Source organism: Geotrypetes seraphini, chromosome 1 (assembly GCF_902459505.1).
Source record: "Geotrypetes seraphini chromosome 1, aGeoSer1.1, whole genome shotgun sequence".
NCBI lineage: Eukaryota > Metazoa > Chordata > Amphibia > Gymnophiona > Dermophiidae > Geotrypetes > Geotrypetes seraphini.
Window position 1 is genome coordinate 82,741,398 of NC_047084.1, and position 16,631 is coordinate 82,758,028.

The 16,631-nt window shown below is 46.1% G+C and overlaps 1 long non-coding RNA gene across 1 annotated transcript in view; it reads left to right on the plus strand.

Moving 5' to 3' along the window:
* Positions 1-4,829: 4,829 nt before the first annotated feature.
* LOC117352649 overlaps positions 4,830-16,631 on the plus strand; it is a 53,130-nt gene continuing 41,328 nt past the window's right edge. The window contains exon 1 of the long non-coding RNA XR_004537748.1: positions 4,830-5,128. This is a non-coding gene — a long non-coding RNA (uncharacterized LOC117352649). The remainder of the gene's footprint in view (positions 5,129-16,631) is intronic.

The window sequence follows — 16,631 nt, forward strand, 5'->3', positions numbered from 1 at the left end:
CTTTGGAATTTATTGAAACTAACTGGAAAAAAAAAAGATAATAGTTGTTTGAATAACAATGAAGAATTTTATTGCAAAATCAAAACACATAAACAAAAGAAATTTTTTTAAAAAATATTTCTTTTTTCATTTTTTAATCTTACAAAAAGTGTACAAATAATAAAACATTTAAAATTTATTATTCTATTGTCCCTTTATCATGACCTTTTGGAAATCAATTTGGTCCCAAATTAATTGTTTATTAGAGAATCATGTAGCATTATCATATGATACGATTCTATTCGATACATCAATGAGAACAAAAGGTCAGATTTCATCAAACAACAATAAACTTTTATTGATTATGACGGGGGTTGCCATTCAAAATATCACAAGTAATTGGAAAAACTGCAGTAGATTAAATTATACCTTCTGGTGGAATTCGTTATGTCACATTTATTTTAAAAAAATGGAAAATAAAAGAAATTATGGGAGACCTATGATGACAATTGTGGCTATGAGTGTAGGAGACTGACCCAGGGGCTTCAAGGTAAGATAGCATTGTTTGCCGACGACGCCAAACTATGTAACACTGTAAGTAAAAATGATTTGTCTGACAGCATGAAGCAAGACCTGCTTTTACTGGAACATTGGTCCACGACCTGGCAGCTGGGCTTCAATGCGAAAAAATGCAAGATCATGCACCTTGGCAACAATAATCCGTGCAGAACATACACACTGAACGGCGAGACCTTGGCTAGGACGGCAGCAGAGCGGGACTTAGGGGTGGTCATTAGTAAAGACATGAAAACAGCCATCCAAGTGGAAAAGGCTACATCCAAGGCTAGACAAATGCTGGGTTGTATCCGTAGAAGCTTTGTTAGCCGGAAGCCGGAGGTCATAATGCCATTGTACAAAGCCATGGTGAGACCTCATCTGGAGTACTGTGTGCAATTCTGAAGGCCTCACTACCGTAAGGATGTACTGAGAGTTGAGTCGGTTCAGCGCATGGCCACTAGGATGATCTTGGGGCTTAAGGATTTCTCATACGAGGACAGGCTGCACAGATTGCGGCTATACTCTCTCGAAGAGCGTAGGGAGAGGGGAGACATCATTGAGACATTTAAGTACATCACTGGCCGCATAGAAGTGGAAGACAACATTTTCTCTTTCAAGGGTCCGTCAGCCACAAGAGGACATCCGCTGAGAATCAGGGGCGGGAAATTTCATGGGGATACCAGGAAGTACTTCTTCACAGAAAGAGTGGTAGACCATTGGAACAAACTCCCAGAGCAGGTGATCGCGGCCAGCAGCATACAAGATTTTAAGAATAAATGGGATGCCCACGTCGGATCTTTACGAGGGCAGTGTAGAGGTGATACCACCTGCGAGCGACCCCTTAGGAGGTTTTTAGGGGAGGGTTAATGGAGTGGGCAGACTTGATGGGCTATGGCCTTCTGCCGTCATCTTCTATGTTTCTATGTAACTATGGTATATGGCACTCCTATTCATGTTTGTTGCTGGTAGATTGTTTTTTGCATATGCCTTTTCTGTGCTCTAAGTTTGTTTGCTGAGTGTTACAATTCCGAATACATGTGGCATGTTGGTCATTTTGCAGAAGACGCACAACAATCCAGTACCAAACATGCCCATTTTCAAAACTGCAATAAGTCTATTTTGTTTTTTTTGAAAAATGGATATTTTCGAAAAACAACAAAACAAAAAAATAAGCCCATCCAGAAGAAAAATGCGTAAACCAAGCCATTGGGATGTAGGAGGCACCAGCATTTTTAGTAGTCTTCCCACACAGATATCCCAGCAGAGCAGTGGGGGCACCTCACATAAAAGGTCCCAGGTACACACCTCACCATAACCCCCTTACAGTATATGATGAGGCTTCCAAAAAACCACCTAATACCTACTGGACCTAACTGTACACCACACCAATAACCCTTATTACCTATATATCAGCACAGTAGGTTTTGGGTGGGTTTTGGAGGGCTCACACCTTCCACCACAAGTGTAGTAGTTAGCGTGCGATATGGGCCTGGGTCCCCTTCTCTGCAATTCACAGCACTGACCACTAGGCTACTCCAGAGACCTTCCTACTGCTCTACTAGGACTGCCCAGAACATCTGAAGCTGGCATATAGGTAGGTATATACTGTTTCATTCACATCTTTGGAGGATGGGAGAGGTTTAGCGACCACTGGGGGAGTGTGTGTGTGTGTGTGTGGGGGGGCATGCCTTTATCCCTCCAGTGATCATCTGGTCAGTTTGGGCACCTTTTTGGCACTTATTCATTAAAACAGGTCTAGCCCCAAATGACTAAATTGTGCCCTGGTTGTATTCTAATATGTTCAATTATGGCAGAAAAATGTCCAAGTAGAAATGAACAAACCACAGTGGAGATACGTAGTAATGTTGGTGTGCAGTTTATTCAATCAATCAAAAAAGTCTGTGCGGTGGCTCGACACACATGTGTTTCGACCAAAATGGCCTGTCTCAGGATCCTTTATTGGAGTAATCAGTTAATTGAGTAAAACACTTCATTCAAGTATTATGAATTCGATTGGAGATACCGTATCGGTCTCTATGCACATGAACAGCTGGATTGTGGAGATCTTTCTCCTGGTTTGTTTGGCCAAAAAAATGTCCAAGTCATAAGCCCGCCCTGGTCTCTCCCAAACCATGCCTGTAACATACCCCCTTGAGATTTAGATGAACTACAGATGAACAGCATAGATATCTATCTAGGACAGGGGTAGGCAATTCCGGTCCTCGAGAGCCGGAGCCAGCTCAGGTTTTCAGGATCTCCACAATGAATATGTATGCGATGGATTTGCATGCACTGCCTCTTTGATATGCAAATTTATCTCATGCATATTTAATGTGGATGTCCTGAAAACCTGAGCTGGCTCCGGCTCTCGAGGACCGGAATGGCCTACCCCTGATCTAGGAAATAGATTTTGAAAACAGTGAACTGGAAGGGTTTGGTGAGAAAAATGTCCTTCTGCTCCTTTATGCCACATTTTAGATATTTTTCTTTTTTGAAAATGAGCCCCCATGATCACCCCCAAAAATAAACAAAGATAAGAAGTGTTCAAGTTGAACTTCTCAGTTAAAAAGCAATGCCTTAAATGCAGTTAAATAGATACTAGACGTGGCTCAAACGTTTTAAGTGGGTGATACTTGAGTAGGAAGAGGTCATTTGTAATGTCTGAAATATATTTTTATCATTTATTCTGTTTGTCATAAAATGTTATTGTGCTTATGTTTATCTTTTGAATTGCTTTGGCAACTATTAGAATTACGAGGGGGTGCTGAAACGTTCTCAGCCCAACCAACCAACTTCCTAAATTCTGAGCATTATTTTGCCACTGTAGCTGAAACGAATGTGGTCTTATTTTGTTAAGTTCCAATTTGCAGAATTGAAATTCTGTGTTTTTGACATGGTTTCAGATCATTGATTGAACCAAATCCACGTCATTCTCTTTTTGGTTGGACTGAGAACTTTTCAGCACCCCACTCCCCCCCTCATATTATCATTTATTTTACAGTATTACTGAATATACTGTACAGTGCTGTACAGTGGTGATAACTATTAAGTTACAATATGACCCTGCTGTAGGGACTTTAAAATCTAGGTGAGTACTTCAAGCGATGGGAGACAGCCTGTATCCCCTCTTCTCTTCCCATAGCTCTGTTCTCCCTCTCATGCTCCTCTCTGTCCATTTTCTGCTCACCTCTGTGGTCCTCTTCCAGTTCTCACAGTATGCAGTATGTCTACGCTGTCTTCACATCAGCTAAACTATTTATATTTTGAAGTGAGGGTAGGGTGCAGCAGAGAAAATTTTGCACCCACCCAATGGCATAGTAAAGGGGAGGGGAGCAGGAGGCAGACTGCCCTGTGTGTTGTCTTCATGGGGGGGGGGCACTGGCACTGATTCCTCTCCTCCTTTCCGCTCCCACGTACTTCTTTAAATGTTCGCCACCGTGAGCAGCACCTTCCATTCGCTGCTCGCAACGGCCTTGTCTCCCTTCTGACGTCACTTCCTGGTTGCGGGACCAGGGTGTGACATCAGAAGAGAGATGAGGCCATCGTGAGCAGCAAATGGAAGATACGACTCGCGCTGGTAAACATATCAAGAGTTGCGCGGGGGAGGAGGCAGAGGGTTGCTCAAGCGACGAGAAAGAGTGTGTATGTGTGTGGGGGGGAGGCACTCAAGTGGCTATGCTGGGTGCTCACACGTCTACCCATCTTGGGCTCAGGACCACCCAAAATTGGATCTCTGGCTATACCACTGATATAGTCTTCACATTCAGTGACATCCATGTGCTTTTATATTCCGGATTGTGCATCAAGCTGGTCTAATGTCCGCAGTGCAGACCAGTGTCTGGACTCCTTTATCCATTCGAGTATGAATCTATATCATTTTTGTCCTTAAATCAGTTTTATAATTAAATACAAAATGGGAAACATCTTAATGCTTCTTTCGTTTGTTACCTGTGCATAGTTTGGGTAAGCCTAAAATGCTAGTAATCTTGATTTTTTTTGTTAACATGTTCTCACAAAGTTCTTGTCTCAGAGGATATTAAACTGGGGTGCCGAGGCAGGAGAGAGCAGCTGAAGTGCCGGCGGGTGCAAAATCACTCGCGGTCTGCTCCAACCGCCTCTTCCTGTTCCTAAAGTCAGGCTACACCAATCAGAAGCTGCTTTGACACACAGCTCCTGATTGGTGTAGCCTGAATTTAGTACAGGAAGAGGCGGTCGAAGAATACCACGAATCAGTGAGTCCGCGATCTGCAAATTCGCGGGGGGAACACTGTACACCTATTTTGACTTTGGAACCGAAACATGCCAGACTTGTTCAAGTCCTTGTTAAAATGGCTCTCCCAGTAGTTAACCGGTGTTTGCAGTTTTTGGGATTGGAGGGTAATCTCCTGTGGGTTTAGCAGAGGGCTGCCAGCCAACTGCAAGCTCTGACAATCTGTAGTGGCAGTGCCGTAGTAAGGGTGAGTGGTGCACGGGGCAGTGGCGCCCATCTTGGTGTCGGCTTGCCCTTTCTAGGCACGGGTCCTGAAAGTGACATCAGAGAAAGTGCTGATGCTGAAGTGGACAGCAACCTCGTGCCAGGGAAGTAAAAAAGGTATGGGGGGCATGTGCGCGTGGCAAGAAGATGAGCAGGGGAGTGGCGAGGAGGAGTGGTGCCACACCCTTAGGAAGACCATGCCTGGGGTGGACCACACTCTCCCGCCACCCCTCTTACCACACCACCGCTCAGTGGGCAACATTAGTTTAAATTCACACAACCAAATTTTAGCATTCGGTTTCAGCCAAAACCAGGTGGTAAGTCTCATCTGAGGTTTCGGTTTCAGCTGAAAGTGGTCAGAGAGCGGGACTTGTGATGGTAGCCATTCAGGGATTGGCGCAGCACCAGGTAGTAGCATGAAAAGCTTGCACCTGCCTTGTGCACTGCTTTGCCGCAAGAGACGAGGAGGCAGTCATCCAGCGAGGGAGGGGCAGGAGTGTGGAAATCTCCTGCTGATATAGCGCTGGACCGACAGAATTTTAAAAAGTTACGGGGGGGGGAGGGGGGGTGAGAGGGGCTGCCTGCCTACCACTAGACCGACCCTGTGCCCTGTACCCTGTCCCAGCCTACCACTAGACCACCATAGGGGGGACAGGGTACAGGGCAAGGCGGTGGGAGAGGGTACACCATTTGGTTCAGTTTTTTTTTCCTTGTGTTTTCCTCCTCTACACGTAGGTGTGTCTTATGGTCAGGTGCATCTTATAAAGCAAAAAATATGGTAAATTGCCCCAGGTACAAAATAAGTTGCTGTCTAAAATACATAAACCGCTTTGATTGTAGCCATACAGAAATAGCAGTATGCAGTGGCGTACCAAGGGGGGGGCGGGGGGGGGGCGGTCCGCCCCGGGTACCAAGCCCTGAGGGGGTGCTCCCGGTCCGGTTCAGTTCCCCCCCCTGCGCCGGGTGTCGCGTCTGGAAACAGCCTGCAGCAAGATCGCGATGCCAGAGATCTTTGCCTGCTTCGACTGTTTCCTCCGCCACGGTCCTGCCCCTCCTCTGATGTCAGAGGAGGGGCGGGACCGCGGCGGAGGAAACAGCCGAAGCAGGCAAAGATCTCTGGCATCGCGCGATCTTGTTGCAGGCTGTTTCCCCAGGGCAGTAGCGCACCAAGGGGGGCGAGGGGGAGGTCCATCCCGGGTGCCGCCTTAGGGGGGGGGGTGCACAGCTGGCCCGGTCCCTATCGCGCTCCTACCCTCCCAGCGAAAGCAGCATCGGCGCCATTATCGAAAAAGGTAATGGCGCCAGGCCTTGGAGCACCAAGGCAGACCGCTTCTCCCCCCTCCCAGCCGAAACCCCGCTGACCATCCTATCTCTCCCCCCCCAAGTGAACCTTTCCGACCCTCCCAGCGAAAGCAGCAAACCTCCCTCCAATAGCGTCGCTTTATCCTCCCTCTGCCGCATCACTGATGACGTCATCAGTAACGCGGCAGAGGGAGGAGAAAGCCGCGAAGGAGGTTTGCTGCTCTCGCTGGGAAGGTCGGAAAGGTTCACGGGGGGGAGAGATAGGAGGGTCAGCGGGGGTTCGGCTGGGAGGGGGGAGAAGCGGACTGCCTCGGTGCTCCATTACCTTCTTCGGGCAGCAGCAGCGTTTACAATTCGCTGCTGTTGCCGGCTTCAGGCCTTGTTCTCTGCCGGGTCCTGCCTACTTCCAGTTTTCATGAAGACAGGACCCGACAGAGAGGAAGGCCTGAAGCGGGCAACAGCAGTGAATTGTGAATGCTGCTGCTGCCCGATGAAGTTCAGGACATCAGGACATCGGGGAAGGAGCAGGGAGAAATCGGCTGCTGGCTTGGGGGTGAGGGTAGGGAAAGAATCGTGGAAGTGGAGAAATCGGCACGATGGCTTTGTGCGGGCTAGGGGGAGAGAGAAAGAAAGGAAAAAATAAAGAGGGGGCCAGGGGGAGAGAGAAAGAAAGGCAGAAAGAAAGAGGGGTCAGGGGGAGAGAGAAAGAAAGGCAGAAAGAAAGAGGGGGACCAAGGGGAGAGAAAGAAAGGCAGAAATAAAGAGGGGGTCAAGGGGGAGAGAAAGAAAGGCAGAAAGAAAGAGGGGGGCCAGGAGGAGAGAGAAAGAAAGGCAGAAATAAAGAGGGGAGCCAGGGGGAGAGAGAAAGAAGAAGGACCAGAAGAAGGACCAGAGACTCATGAAATCACCAGACAAAAAAGTAGGAAAAATGATTTTATTTTCAACTTAGTGATCAAAATGTGTCCGTTTTGAAAATTTATATCTGCTGTCTATATTTTGCACTATGGCCCCATTTTACTAAACCGCAATAGAGTTTTTTAGCGCAGGGAGCCTATGAGCGTCGAGAGCAGCGTGGGGCATTCAGCGCAGCTCCCTACGCTAAAAACCACAATCGCAGTTTAGTAAAAAGGGAGGGGGAATATTTGTCTATTTTTGTATAGTTGTTACTGAGGTGACATTGCATAAAGTCATCTGCCTTGACCTCTTTGAAAACCCGTGGAATATAAATGATAATTAACATTTTCTCTGCGTACAGCGTGCTTTGTGTTTTTAAAATTTTATTGTTGGTAGATCATTTTGACTTGGCCACAAAGGTAAGGGGGAGGGAGGGGAACTGCTGAAAGACATCTAGTAATCCTTGCAGGCTTGACTGCAGGGAATTATTTTTGTAAAATCATGTTTTGTTATGTGACTGGCATTATCTAGACTTTAATTTCTTTGAATGAATAGAATGAAAATGATATAAAATTACTTGCTTGTTTTTATGTGCGTGCGCTGAAGGAAAGTGGAGAGAGAGTGGGCTGAGGATGCTGAAGGGAAATGGGGAAGAAAGTGGGGAGAAGACGCTGATTTATAAATTGACAATTGTACAGAATATTGTTTCTTTTTATACTTTAATATAAACAATTCAAGGCTTGTGTGGATGGAATCAGGTGGTTTGCGGGGATGGGGACCGAGCTTACGGGGATTAGTCCAATAAAATGGTATTTTTTTATATCTCATTATTTGTTTTATTTTTATTTGTTAATTTATAAAGTGGTGATTGTTATGTATCAGTTTTTTCAAATTTACATCTACTGTCTTTATATTTTGCACTGTATTAGAGGACATGTGTTACTGTTTTTTGTGGTGTTGCATTGTATCCAGGGTCTGGTTTCTTGGCGGATCAGTTTAACTTTTGTCTACATATTTCTATTTTTAGTTTGTGATTATTCCATTTTGGGCGAGGGTGTATCTCTGTTCTGTGTGTATGAAAAAGACATAGTTTTCAGTTGGCATTGACTACAGGACCAATTGACTGTGCGGGATCTGGCTTGTTTAGTTTTGCAATGTATGTGTTGGTGTTCTAGTGCTCACTGCAGTGTTTAAGATGCAGCCTTTTCCTAGGTACACTCTTGTGGTGCGATATGTAGATTGGTACTAAAAATCATATTTTTCATATAGATGGGGGGGGGGGGTGTCAAAAAATGATGGGCCCCGGGTGCCACATACCCTAGGTACGCCACTGGCAGTATGTCAAGTCTTTCCTCCTTCATCAGGAAAGGAAACTCACGAAAAAAAAAAAGAAACCAGCCTTCACCAGCTACAGACTCTCAATATATATACAGTATGGGGCTCATAATTTAAAAAAAAAAGTCTAAAAAGTGGCCTAAATGGCTACTTGGACGATCAAAAAGCCTGATCGTCCAAGTACCCATAATCAAAACTGGTTTTAGACGTATCTAAAACCAGCTTAGGCCTTTCCCCTGCCTCTAAACGCACAGAGAGTAAAAAGGCATTTTTAGAGGCGGGGAAAGGGCGGGGTGTGTGCGGGAGGTGGGCCGACCTAGACCTAGGCGTGCAGCAGGTATAACCAAAACTTTAGGCAGGTTGCCTAGTCGGCACTATATGTTTTGACTTAGACCAAGTCAAAATAGGTATAAGTGCCGAAAAGGGGCCGCTGAGCTGATCGTGGCTGATGCAATCAGCTCAGCGGCCCCAGCAACCTGCCTTCCCCCTACAGCAATGATCACGGCAGGAGAGATGGCTCATTTCTCCTGCCGCGATCCACCTTCCCCAACGATCAGGGCAGGAGGGAGCCCAAGCCCTCCTGCCCAGGTGGACCCTCCCTACCCCCCACCCCCACTAAAATATGGGCAGGAGGGATCCCAGGCCCTCCTGTCCTCGAATTGACCCCTCCCACGACCGCCATCCCGAACCCCTGATCACCCCCCTCCCACCAACCTGTGCCCCCACGCACGACCCCACAACCCCCCCACACCCAATCCCCCCCCCCATACCTTGAAAATGTTGGCTGGACAGATGGGGGCCAAGCCCACCCGTCCGGCAGGCCAGCCAGCTCTGGAATGGGGCCGGATTGGCCCAGGCGGTTCAAACCCCGCTATTCTCCTTTTGGACTTTTTTTTTGATAATGGACATTTTTCCTGCTTCTGCTTTCAAAGTTTAAGGCCTTAGGCCAAAAGAGGACTTAAGACGTTTTTTTTTTTATTATGCCCCTCATTATATATATATATATTTTTTTTTTTTTTAATTTAATTTTTTTGTTTTAGTGCATCATAACAAATATGCCAGAAGGTTGGCGTTGCGACAGGTTATATTGCAGATCTAAGCACTCTAGGTGAGGAATGAGGAATTATTAAGCCAGAGAATAAAGTGTGATAAGCCTGCCTAATTTAAGGATCTTGACGGTGAACCTAAAATGGAACAAGCAGAATGAAATGCGTAGAGACAAAGGGAAAATCCAAATGAAAACATTTGCCTTGCACACCTCTACTAGCACCCAAAAACCAACGAATCTGCAATTCTGCATCTTGCTTCAGAATTAAAATCCCCTCTTCTTCCCTCCCTCATCTTCCTGTGGCAATCATCCAATACACTATTGTCAAAGCTTTTCTGGTGTCTTCATACAGGCTCTTCGCCAGTGCAGTAACTTCCTGCAGTCAGCAGGAGGAATGTGTGATGTATTGCATGACTGAATAACATGTGAAGGGGAATTACATATTTAGTCATAAAAGACCTGAAATATGGAAGGGTACTTGTACACTTTTACGTAGAAGGCTTAATGAGTGTGTTTGAGATGAAATAGCAGTGACTGCAGAAACGTTTGAGGTTTTATTTTAAGTATTCAAGGTGTGTTTGTGCCAGTTTTTTATTTAGCATAGCCTAGAATTCATTATTGTTATTATCATCATTATTATTTTAGATTTCATTATTTGGAGACTGCAGTTGTTGCATAAGGCCGGGTTCTCAGACGAGCGCATTGAAATGCGAGCGGTGACCGGCCAAGCTTACTGTAGTGTCTCGATATTTAATCTCCTGTTTCTCCTTCATTGCTTTCTCCTGATTGATGCTTATCTTTCAGTCTCCGAAACCCAAATTTCCCCCATCCAGGCTTCGCTCGCTTTGCATAACGATTGCAGCCGGGCCTGCATTTTCCATTTCAATGCAATCGCTGCAGGAAGGATGGCAGGCACATCCTGATTTACAGTTCGCTGATTGGCAATATAGGCACATGGCCATCGGCCAGTGATTTACCATAAATAAAGATATCGGGTTCTTTTTTTTTTTTAATTTTAAGATTTGCAGCATTAGGGGAGGGGGGGTTCTGCTAGCCCTGCTAATCTCGTTTCCTTGCATTAACAGAACTGCGCTAGCTGACATTTTTCAAGGGGAAGGGGTAAAACGCGGACCTCAAGAATATCAACCGCAGGTCCTTAAAACTCTTCATTTATTGACAGCTGAGGTTTCATATTTCATGTGTGCAGGTCCACGTTTTAGCCCCTCATTCCACCCCTGTATTGGTTGCCGTTTATGACCCCCACGAATCCGTGCCGACAGCCTTTTATTAATAACACTTCAGCTAAGGGAGCTCTGATGGACCCTAAAGCTTCTCCCTCCCTATGCTGAGACTAAGGGCTCCTTTTCCTAAGGTGCACTAGGGCTTTAACGCGTGGAATAGCGCGCATGCCAGGCCTTAATGCTAGCATTGAGCTGGCGTTAGTTCTAGATGCATAGTGCGCTGTAATTTCCTGCATGCGCTAAAAACGCCAGCGCACCTTAGTAAAAGGAGCCCTAAAAGTGGCACAAAATGGAAACAGCTACAGCGGTGGACCGAGGGGCTAAAACGCAGACCTGCCCACATGAAATATGAAACCTCAGCTGTCAATAAATGAAGATTTTTAAGGACCTGCAGTTGAGATCCGCGAGGTCCGCATTTTACCCCACCCCTTTTTCAAGTGCTTGAACAAGTGGGAAAAAGAGTGGCTGGTATATAGGTCTCCAGGCGATTAAACCGCCCAGTGGGAAAAACCATCACAGCCATGAATTTGCACAAGTACACATTCACGGCAACATAAACATATGACTGTCATGCAAACAATGCAAAAAGAGGGGGGGGGGGGGGAATTTATTCACTTTGAGGCCGACAAGAAGGATGAGGTGGACAGCAATTTGAAAAGACAGATGAATACAAAAGATTTGCTTTCCAGCTGCATAGGAGGTCACACTGGGTGGATTACAATAGTGCTGCTCCTTATTTTTATGGAGCTACCAGAAACATACAACACTTACAAGACTGTTTAGATGCCATATATAAGAGAGAGTCCCTACCCCATAATCTAGGCAACGCACTTAAAAGAATCAGGAAATATATCTATTGCAGGGAAAATGATAAAACACTGAGAAAGTCCAAGCTCTGGAAGTGTCTGCATTTTCAGATTTAAAGGGGAGCTATGAGATTTTTAATCTTTGAAATAGTGCTATACTGCTGCGGTTTTCTGGCTTCCAACCACAGTCCTATTCACAATTTCTCTTAGCTAGTTCCCACAGGTGCCAGGGTCAGCATTGGCATTCGTATGTTTTATTGTAAGCTACCTAAAAGAATAGGATAGCGTGGGACAGATTTTTTTTTTTTTTAAATAAAATAATAGATCCTGCTGCTGCTGCTATCTGCATCTTCAATTTGCTGTAAGAATAGTGCAACTGATGTCCCCATTACTCTCTCTTTCTTCGTCCTAGTAAGAGAACTGTAAGTAGCAAACTCCCACAATGCAATTCACACTGTCAACAATGCAAAAGGTAGCGTCGTCTGGTAACCAACAAACTACATATTAGAGAATGACACGGGGACCGATTTTTCCCCATCCCATCCCCGTGTCGCTGTCCCTGTGCCTGTCCCATTCCTGTAAGCTCTGCCTGAACCGCACAAGCCTCGAACACTTATGATTTGAAAGTGTTTGAGGCTGGTACAGATGAGGACAGAGCTTAGGCATTGGTGGAATGAGGCATTATGACATCACAATCTGAGCTCTAGAATGTTGCTACTTATGATTTTAAAGTGTTTGAGGCTTGTGCAGATGAGGACGGAGCTTAGGCATTGGTGGAATGAGGCATTATGACATCACCGTCTGAGCTCTAGAATGTTGCTACTTATGATTTTAAAGTGTTTGAGGCTGGTGCAGATGAGGACAGAGCTTGCAAGAATGGGGCAGGGATAGGAAAAGAACTCGTCGGGATGGGAAAATGAGTTCTCGCGAGGATGCAGAAAAATTTGTCCCCATGTCATTCTCTACTACATATCAAAGAAAGTAATTACTGTCTAAGATTTATTAGGAGATAGAACAGAGTTGTGCGTTTGAAGATTAAATACAAAAAAACAACTGAAGGACACAGGTTTCATGTCATTTTAAAATGAATTTTTTAAAAATGAGGGAGTCAAGTAAGAGGTCGAGAAGAGCTGCAGAGCAATATGAGACTGTTTGGACTGGGGAAAAGGAACTACCCAGAGCTGTTTCCTGTTAGTAGTGTGGGTGTGTCTATGGGGCTCATTTTCAAAAGAGAAAAATGTCCCTAAGGTGGCATAAAGGGGCAGATGAACATTTTTCTTGCCAAAACCTTCCAATTGGCTATTTTTGAAACCTATTTTCTAGAAGGACATCTATGCTGTTGATCAGTAGTTCGTCTAAATCTCAAGGGGGGGCGTGTTAGAGGTGGGATCTAGGCGGGACTAGGGCGGGCTTTATTCTGCCATAACCAAACATTTAAGAATACATCCAGGGCACAATTTGGCCATTTGGGGCTAGACCTGTTTTAATAATGAAAAAGTGACAAAAAGGTGGCGCACAAAATATTACCTCGCAGCGCACAAGTTTCTCGTCACAGCGCACACAGTGTAGAGCACAGTTCTTCAACCGCCGGTCCGCAAACAAAATCTTGCCGGTCCGCGAAGGATTCGGTCCCCGTCGCAACGAAAGGCCGGCGTCAGCTGACTTGCAACTTCCTGTTGCAGTCGCTGTGCCGGGACTCCTGCCTTCGCCGGGACTCCTGCCTTCCACCGCGTTTGCCTCCTGCCTTGTCTCCGCACCTCCAGACCAGCAGCGGCAGCTGTGTATGCTTTTAACTTCGGCACAGAGCTGCCCCTAATCAATAGTTTAGCGCGGTTTCATAAGGCAGCCTCGGGGCCTTTGCTAGGCCGGCCCACATCGCATCATCGAAGCGGGCCGGCTATCAAAGGCCCCGAGGCTGCCTCATGAAACCGTGCTAAACTATTGATTAGGGGCAGCTCTGTGCCGAAGTTAAAAGCATACAGAGCTGCCGCTGCTGGTCTGAACTCTTGGGCCGCTGAAGGAGGGCAAAAAGCAGCTGTCCTGGAGGTTTCCCTTCCTCTCGCCTTTACAGGTTCCTTTTTTCCACCTTTTTTTTTTTCCTTCAAACGGCAACGGGCCCCAGCATCGACATCAATCAAGTAAGTTCCACTGTCAATCAAGCGGTTCTGCTCGGCCAAAGCTTCCCCTGTGACATGAGCCACCCTCAGGGGAAAGAAAGTGACCCACAAAGGTGAGGGGAAGGGGGGCAGATGATGGAAGTTGGGGGGGGGGGGGAGAGAGAGAGAGAGAGAGAAGGGGCAGATGATGGAATGGAGGAGATGAGAGAGAGAGAGAAGGGGACAGATGATGGAAGTTAGAAGAAGGGAGAGAGAGCAGAAGGCAGATGGATGTCAGTTGAGAAGGGAGAGCAGATGCTGAATGGAAGTGGGGAAAGAACACATACTGGATGAAAGGAGGAGATAAATAAAGGGGGAAGAAAATAGTAAGATAATGGAGGGGTGAGGGAAAGGGGTGACAAGCTGTGTGTAGACACAGTGAAAAGAGGGAAACGGGACTAAATAGTAAGAAAGAATTTAATTTAGATGGAGGCAGAAAATAGAGAAGGAAGACCAGAGAAGAAAAGGGAAGAGAGAGCAGAGAATGATCAGATCTGAGTGGAGGAAATGAGAAGAGAGATATGCTAAAAACCACAGGGGGGAGGGAAGGATAGAGATGCCAGACCATGAGGGGAACAGAAGGAAGATGATGGATGCTAGACCAAATTGGGGGGTGGGGGGGGGGCAGGAGGAGAGATGGCAGGGAAAGACAGACAGTGAATGGAAGGGGCAGATGCTGGACTGAAGAGACAGAGAAGGTTATCATGCTGCTGTACCGGGCCATGGTACGCCCTCACCTGGAGTACTGCGTCCAGCACTGGTACTTTAAGAAGGACACGGTACTACTCGAAAGGATCCAGAGAAGAGCAACTAAAATGGTTAAGGGGCTGGAGGAGTTGCCGTACAGCGAAAGATTAGAGAAACTGGGCCTCTTCTCCCTTGAGCAGAGGAGATTGAGAGGGGACATGATAGAAACATTCAAGGTACTGAAGGGGAATAGACTTAGTAGCTAAGGCAGGGAGAACGAGAGGGCACTCTCTAAAGTTGAAAGGGGATAGATTCCATACAAACGTAAGGAAGTTCTGTGGTAGAAAGCAACATATTTATTTGGCTCATAACTTGCTGGCGCCCGATATTTTTTAGCTCACAGTGAAAAAGTTTGCTCACAACACCCGCCCGCTTAGAGGGAACACTGAAACTAGAAGGATGTAAACACATCCCACCCCTCCCCCCTCATAGATGTGAATGAAACTGTACTTATCTGCTAGTATGACAGCTTCAGATGTAATGGACAGTCCTAGTACAGCAGCAAGCACATTCCTGGAGTAGCCTAATGGGCAGTGTAGTCAACGGTTCATAGACAGTAACGCGGAAGACAAAGGCGCGCGCCGACAACAGAGCGCAAGACGGAGGCACGCGACGAAGAAAAAGACTGTTTTTAGGGGCTGCGACTGGGGGTTTTGTTGGGGAGCCCCCCCTTTACTTAATACATATCGCGGCGGCGTTGTGGGGGGTTTGGGGGGTTGTAACCCCCCACATTTTAGTGAAAATGTAACTTTTTCCCTAAAAACAGGGAAAAAGTTACGTTTTCAGTAAAATGTGGGGGGTTACAACTCCCCAAACCCCCCCAACGCCCCCACAATGCGGCGCGATCTGTATTAAGTAAAGTGGGGGGTTCCCCCCCCACACCCCCGTTGTAGCCCCTAAAAACAGTCTTTTTCTTCGGCGCGCGCCTCCACGCTGCGCTCAGTTGTCTGCTCGCGCCTTTGTCCCGGCGCGCTTTTGACCTGACACCATAGTCAACCATAGAGGCCCATGTCCCACTCTAAGTACTACACTTAAAATGGAATATGTAAACTTTCCAAAATCCATCCAAATCCCACTGTACCTACATATAGATGACACTTGCAGGCAAAAGGGCTTCTGGTGTGCTGTACAGTTGGGTCCGGTGGGTTTTGGAGGACTCACCATGCACTATAAGGGGGTTATGGTGAGATGTGTATCTGGGCCTTTTCATGTGAAGCTCACTAAAGCTTATTCCATATTTGATATACCATCTATCAACTTGTACCTAGACGGATTTACAATACTAAAAAATTTAAAAGAAGGTACAAAAAAAAAAAAAAAAAAAAATATATATATATATTCAATAGAGAAAACACAAGTGTACGGAAACAAGAGGATCATGGGTTAGGCAAGACTAAAATACATCGAGATAAAATAAATAAAAAAGGGTGGTAAAAGGGAACGGAGAAAACAAAGGAGGAAGGGATGACGCTCCACTGGGATGTCTGAACATTTCTTCTTAGCTATTTCTGGGCGAGAATCCAAAGCTTTACCCGGAACTGTGCTTGGGTTCCAACTGCCGAAATCTCTGTTAAGACTTACTCCAGCCCATCTACACCCTCCCAGCCATTGAAGCCCTCCTCTGCCCATCCTCCTCCAAACGGCCATACACAGACCGTACAAGTCTGCCCAGTAACTGGCCTAGTTCAATCTTTAATATTATTTTCTGATTCTAAATCTTCTGTGTTCATCCCACGCTTCTTTGAACTCAGTCACAGTTTTACTATCCACTACCTCTCTCGGGAGCGCATTCCAGGCATCCACCACCCTCTCCGTAAAGTAGAATTTCCTAACATTGCCCCTGAATCTACCACCCCTCAACCTCAAATTATGTCCTCTGGTTTTACCATTTTCCTTTCTCTGGAAAAGATTTTGTTCTACGTTAATACCCTTTAAGTATTTGAACGTCTGAATCATATCTCCCCTGTCTCTCCTTTCCTCTAGGGTATACATATTCAGGGCTTCCAGTCTCTCCTCATACGTCTTCTGGCGCAAGCCTCCTATTATTTTCGTCGCCCTCCTCTGGACCGCCTCAAGTCTTCTTACGTCTTT